Here is a 6,976-nt window from a genome sequence, read left to right as displayed (position 1 = left end):
TTCTGGGTGATTTTAATGTGTGGACCCCACGTGTTTTTTAAAAAACGGTCACGAAAGTCGCGAGTGAAGGATCGGTCTTGGGCTGGTTTTTTTACTGTTTGCGGGTCTTTGGTTCAATTTTTTTTTTTTAAGGACAAAAAAAATCAAAAAAAAAAAAAAATTAAGGAATCCATATCGGGTATCAAACGATAATCATGCTCTTAGATTAGTAAATGTAATGATACTAAGCACCCACTCTCCCATGAAATGAGGGAATTTTATTTTGAGCAATATAATGAAGGGGATATTAACTGATTCAGTGTTGTTTCATAAAATATATTGATTAAAGTCATAATTATTACGAAGAACAAATGATATATCTAAGCTAACAAATAGTAAATGATCGAATGGTTTAGTGAGTAACAATGGTTCACGCATTTCCATTACGATTACATACTACCATAACTTCTGCTAACAATGATAAAAACTTCAATCGTTCAAAATATCACTGAAGAACTAGTATTTTAAGGGACAAAACAAAAGGAAACGACAAGGCATTTGGCTGACATAAGCAGCGTAAAATCTTGTAAGTTTACAATCAGCATATTAATTTATACAGTAGGCCAGGCTATTTGTCTACTCCTGGCTGCGGTTGATTAAGGACCCACAGACGGAAAATAAAAAGATGATGGGGTCCAAATTGAATAATGATAAAACTGATGACCCGATATTTTGAGAGAGAGAGAGTTACGAGAGACACATTGTGACTTTTGTTTTCCGTAAGAGCATCTCAAAGAGCAACTTTATATTTGAGGTTTATCCTTACAGCATCTCCAATGTATACTTTTGTATTTTTCTCTAAAATAGAGATTTCTATTATAGAGGTGAAATTGATCTAATGTATACCTCTATAATAGAGCTCTTTTATTTTATAAGAAAATATAGAGGAAAATTACTTTTTGCCTCTATATTTAGGGTAAAAATAGCATATCTCTATATTTTTCCCTATAAATCGATGAATTCTATTATAGAGATATACATTGGAATAATTTCACATTTATAATAAGGTTTCTCTATTTTAGAGGAAAATATAGCGATGAAAATAGAAATAGGTTGGAAATGGTTTTATCGAGGCATGCAATGGATCAATTTCACTTTTATAATAGAATTTTTCAATTTTAAAGAAAAATATAGAGATAAAAATAGAAACGGGTTGGAGATGATCTTGGAGTGCAGCAGGGACAAACACCGTTAAAGGAGAGTGAGTTAGCCTTAGCTTTGGCATTTCCTCGTTCTATTTTTGGATTTCCCCGTGCTTTTGTTGGTCAACAACCAACCACAAATAATGAAAATGGTTGGAAGTTATTCTACTGTCAGGGCTTGGGGGATTGAAGTTCGAATGATGTCACGGTAATTTTAATCATGATTAACCTTGTATGTTTAAATGATATATAAACCACAGATGTTCGGTGTTCAATCAATCTTGACCTTATCTTTTTTTTTCTTAAAAAAAAAATTATTTACAATTTTATAAATCTTCCCAAAAAGGCATTAAACTTTGGAATACAAACGATGAATCGAATAAAATCATACGACTAAGACTACTCTGCTACACTTCCGAATGATATACAGATGGGTTACTTCGCTTCTCCGTGTGAAAATAGACCGAGTATGGTGTGTGAGTGTATGTGAGAGTCTGATTGAGAGTAACAAGAGAAAGACTGAGAAACAAAGAGAATGAGACTGCTGGACATATTGTATGCAAAACAGAGAATAAGAGTGTTTGAAGGTGTGAGTGTGACTGAGCTCGTGGGTAACTAGAGAATAGAGAGTATGGAAGGTAAAGTAACCAGAGAATAAGAGAATTGGAGGAGGAAAGAATTAACTTTCACTTCAGAGAGTATGAGAGATTATGGAAAGTTTAAGAGAGAATCCGTCAGAATAGAATAACCAGAGTTAGAGAGATTGTATTGAGACCAGAGAATGGTGAAGAAGAAAGGGGAATTCCCCCATTCAGCTTAACAATTTCGTGATACAAGGTTTATGGCTTTATAGCCAAAGTTACAAGACAAACAAACACATTAAACAACTAATAAAACAGGGAATGAGTACATAAATAATATTGTGGGAAATCAGAAGGGGCAGGCTGGCTGGGACAGTCTGGTATGGCAGTGGCACGACCATATGGAGTGAAAGTGACAGATCCTAACAGGTCTTTGGTTAAGTTGACATGTGATCTCCGTTTGAATTCAAACCGAACTCTTTTGGCGCCAAACTGCTTCAATACTTTCTGATGAAGATTCTTGGTAGATAGGAACTCCGTATCTTTGCACCAACATAATCATGATCCTTTTGCACCGAAGTGAACTTGACCCGGACTTTGCACATTCCTCTTTTGGTGATTCAAGACTGATCCGGACATCACACATTTCTTGATCTTTCATGTGCTTTATTTCTTTTGTACCATCTTTGCACAAGGACGACTTGATCATTCTCAGCTACTGCTTTTTCCTTCTTTATTCCAACACTCCCCCTCAAGCTTGACCATAGGAGATCCTTGGACAAGCTTGGAACTGAGAGCACTTGCCTCGTTAAAAACCTAAGTGTGGAAAACCTCATGGGATAAAACCATCACTTAGGGAAAAAGAGTGCAACTACCCTCAGCCTAGGGATTGGCAAGTGAGTCTAAGGAACTTCAGATAACTCATGGTGGAGTCCTTAGACTCTGGATCTTGGCCTAATCTTGTGCTGCAAGTGTGAACTCCACACCTTGCATACACACCAACTTCTTGGACTCTTCTTTAGACAGGTTGTGTCTCCCCCTTTCTTCTGACTACTAGCCCATCTTTAAAGGAGTTTAGAGACGTCCAGCTTCTTTCAAAGAGAGCTCCAAGTACCTACAACACAAAGCATAAACACTTGCATCAATTCTCAAGGCATAAACCAATCAAACTTCAACTCAAAGATTGAACTGGTTACTCCCTTTGCATATGAGTAGAATGGGACTGATGAGGAGTGTCTTTTGGACACTTGAATCCTCCTTTTGAACTTAGGCAAGGCATTGGACGACTTGGACCTTTAGGATAGCTCACTATTACCCCTCCTCAAGCTTGATCCAGAGAGAATATGTGAAGGACCAAGCTTGGAAGTGATCAATACTGAACTTGAAATCAGGAGCGCATCACCCTAGCAGCTGCGCTTAAGCCAACTGATTCACCTTTGTTCTTTGCTCCCCTGCCTTAAACCACCAGTCTTCCTTGTGTGTCTCTTGAACCAGAAGCGCAACAACCAAACAGCCTGCGCTTAAGCAAACCGGTTTCATACACACAAGGTGTCTCTCCATGTTCAGGAATATACTCACTGTGTAGGCTCTGAACACATGAGCAATGCCTTCTTCTTTGTCTTAGTTTGATGATGGACAGAGATCACCTCTTGTGTACCTGAAACATCACTCAAACTCCAGCAAGAATCAAGCCACACACACTAGGATCAGACATTGATAACTCACCAAGTCTGATCCCAATGTTTTAAGAAAATGCAATGGACAAAATCTAAACAACTCATTAAGTTCAAATCCATGCAAGCAATTTTCACTAAATGTTCAAGTATGGCAACTCATCAATTACAAGACATTTAAGCTATTTTTATGATCAATTGAACAGCAACATAATTTAAATGACAAAACAGAGACTAGACAACTCATCTAATCCCTTTAAACAACTCATGGATGCAATACAAGATCAGGAAACTCTCCTAGACCTCTAGCAATGCAACAAGACACAAAAACTTGAGCTAAGTAAATCGCCTAGACCATACACAACACAAATAATGATTATAGGACATAAACTAGACATAACCATGCTAGCAAACCAAAAAAAAAAAAAACTCCTAGCACATTGCTCACAACTTAAGTATCATGGGATAGAAACTAGGTTCAACAACTCTAGCAACTTGAACCTGTCCCAAGAATATCAAACACACCATTCAACACAACCAGACATAACTACACAAGCTCTTATAAGGGTTAGGAGGTTAACTTACAACCAAGGAACCTGAGCTGGTTCCTTGAACCTTCAAGGCACACAGTTCACTTGAACTTGACAGATTTGGAGTTTGGGTTCTCTATCCCACTCCATTTTCTCGTGTGTGCTTTCCCTTTGAACCACTCATTGCTAAGACCCATCCTTTCTTCCTGATTACCAGGCGCCACCTTCTGGAACACAGTGGGAGACTTCATCTTGGAAAGAACATGAAAATGGCTTGTACAGACTTGGTTTGGAGTATTGCTTGCCAAACATCTCCAAAACCTTTTTTCTCCAAGAGATCTCTTCTTGCTGAAAAAGGGAAAGGATAGACCTTGGGAAGTCACTGGACATGCCATAGTTGCAGTCTTCTTCCTCTTGAAGAGATTGAACAGCCAACAAGACAGAAACTTCTCCAATGGTTTGAACAGCAATGAGGGTGAGCTTGTGCTTAATTTGCGGAAGTTTGTGATTTTTAGGAGCTTTGGAGCTCTGATGCCATGTGAAAATAGACAGAGTATGGTGTGTGAATGTATGTGAGAGTCTGGTTGAGAGTAACAAGAGAAAGACTGAGAAACAAAGAGAATGAGACTGCTAGACATATTGTATGCAAAACAGAGAATAAGAATGTTTGAAGGTGTGAGTGTGACTGAGCTCGTGGGTAACTAGAGAATAGAGAGTATGGAGGGTAAAGTAACCAGAGAAAGATAATTGGTGAAGGAAAGAGTTAACTTTCACTTCAGAAAGTATGAGAGATTATGGAAAGTTTAAGAGAGAATCTGTGAGAATAGAATAACCAGAGTAGAGATTGTATTGAGACCAGAGAATGGTGAAGAAGAAAGGGGAACTCCCCCATTCAGCTTAACAATTTCGTAATACAAGGTTTATGGCTTTATAGCGAAAGTTACAAGACAAACAAACACATTAAACAACTAATAAAACAGGGAATGAGTAAATAAATAATATTGTGGGAAATCAGAAGGGGAAGGCTGGCTGGGACAGTATGGCAGTGGCACGACCAGATGGAGTGAAAGTGACAGATCCTAACAGGTCTTTGGTTAAGTTGACATGTGATCTCGGTTTGTACCATCTTTGCACAAGGACGACTTGATCATTCTCAGCTATTGCTTTTTCCTTCTTTATTCCAACACTCCGGACCCAACATGAAAAAAGATACATGGCTGAGTCGCTTGTCATATCCCCGGACCCGACATCCGTATGGCTGGCTGGTCTGGTTAATCGGGGCGGAAGACCAAAATCTCCACTTTCTCATCACCGCCGCATCTGAAGCTTTCAATGAAGCTCGAGACTTACTAAGACGGGTTTGTGAAAGTCGCTACCAATTCTCCACCGAAGCTCGAGAACCTGCATAAGATGGTTAGAAAACAAACTCTGCCTCCACTGATAAGCACCAGAGGAAACATCGGAATGAGCTGTCAACAAAGCAGGAGTCACCAAGGCACCCAGAAGCGGGAGACAACACGGCTAACAAAGCACCACACCTACAGCCGCTCTTGAGAACCAAGAGACGGACCACAACAGAACAAAGAAGAGATGGTCTCGTTGACAACGAAAACCAAATAAACAATGACACCCACAAGCAAGCACCAAGCCGAAGGATGCCACTTCCGCGAAGGTGGTATGTGAACAACTAATCGCAGCAGAGACAAAAGGAGAGGAGGGTGGCCGAAGTAGCTTGAACCAAGACAGCCATAGACGACCGCTAGGCTATGAAGCAGCTCAGAACACCACATGCCGTAACCAGAAGAGAGGCACCGCTACACAGCGAAGCCATTCCCCTGCATGCGTTCCTGAGTAAAAGAAACTCCAGAGCTCGCCTAACCGGAGTATGGGAAGACCGCCGCTTCTTAACACCAAGATGCAAGCCGCATCAACAGCTCTCTGGAACTCAAAACCAGGCCGAGACCTGACATAGAACCTCTATCGCCACCGCTTGCAACCACACGCGTTCAATTCTGAAAAGGAATGGGGATCTGAACGGCTAAACTCTAAATGCTCTCCCCCCACCGCCGAGCTCACCTCGATGTTACTGTAGAAACGAATCCACGGCGACGACTCCAGTTACCTCTCGAGCAGGAGGCGACAACAATTGACGCACCACAGAAACAAACTAACCCAGCGAGATCTGCGACGGAAGGAGAGACGAAGAAAAGGAAAGACGAGATGAAAGGAGGGAGACGCCTCCGGCACGCTGATGCTAACGTTCGCCGGTAGCCGGAGCAACACGCGTTCAGATCTGAAGGCTTCGACTCGAGAGAGAAAAGGGGAGGGGAGCTTGACCTATGAGTCGCTCTGATACCGTATGAGTAAACATCATTATTCTCATTAATTAGTTTCGAATCTACAGACTCTGTTTATATACATGACCCAACTGATTAAACCAAAAGTAAATAGACCGGTTTATATGTACCAGTATACAATCAGCTATTAACCAAACTATACAAGAGCTATATACGATAATACGACCTTATCTTTGTATATGGTCAATGTTATGAAATAACTTATAATTTATAGTATCGAGAAATTTAAATAAGAGTAGAATTTAATACCCGTATGAAGCAAATAACATTAATATAAAGGAGAGAGTTTATTATAAGGAGGAAGAAGAAGATGTAATGATTCTTTGATTATAAACTCTTGTTCTTGTTTTTTTTTTGTGTACAAAAGAGTGAGATGAGTGATGGTATTTATAGTGAACAACAATACAAAAAATAACAAAGATGGTACTTAATTTGGTAAATGAGTGGGTGATCATAGTGCTTGATGAGTAGATGATCATAGTGCTTGAGTTGGTAAAAGAGTGGATGATCATAGTGCTTGAGTTTGGTAAAGAAGTGGATGATCATTTCAATGTATCTTATAACACTCCCCCTTGATCATCCATCTTGTATTACGTGGTGTCTCGTTAAAAACCTAGTCATGGAAAACCCAATGGGAAAAACCGTAGTAAAAGT

General features: G+C 39.8%; 1 long non-coding RNA gene across 1 annotated transcript; it reads right to left on the bottom strand.

The window, feature by feature from the left end:
* Nucleotides 1-1,921: 1,921 nt before the first annotated feature.
* Nucleotides 1,922-6,494, bottom strand: LOC106446502. The gene is made up of 2 exons (XR_001288734.3): nt 3,341-6,494; nt 1,922-3,276 (listed from the first exon to the last, which is right to left on the bottom strand). It is a non-coding gene; the product is annotated as an uncharacterized LOC106446502 (long non-coding RNA).
* Between the last annotated feature and the right edge of the window lie 482 nt (nt 6,495-6,976).

The sequence above is a fragment of the Brassica napus genome, chromosome C6 (genome assembly GCF_020379485.1).
Source record: "Brassica napus cultivar Da-Ae chromosome C6, Da-Ae, whole genome shotgun sequence".
NCBI lineage: Eukaryota > Viridiplantae > Streptophyta > Magnoliopsida > Brassicales > Brassicaceae > Brassica > Brassica napus.
Note: the sequence above shows the minus strand (reverse complement) of the source record. Positions and strands in the feature narration are given on the sequence as shown.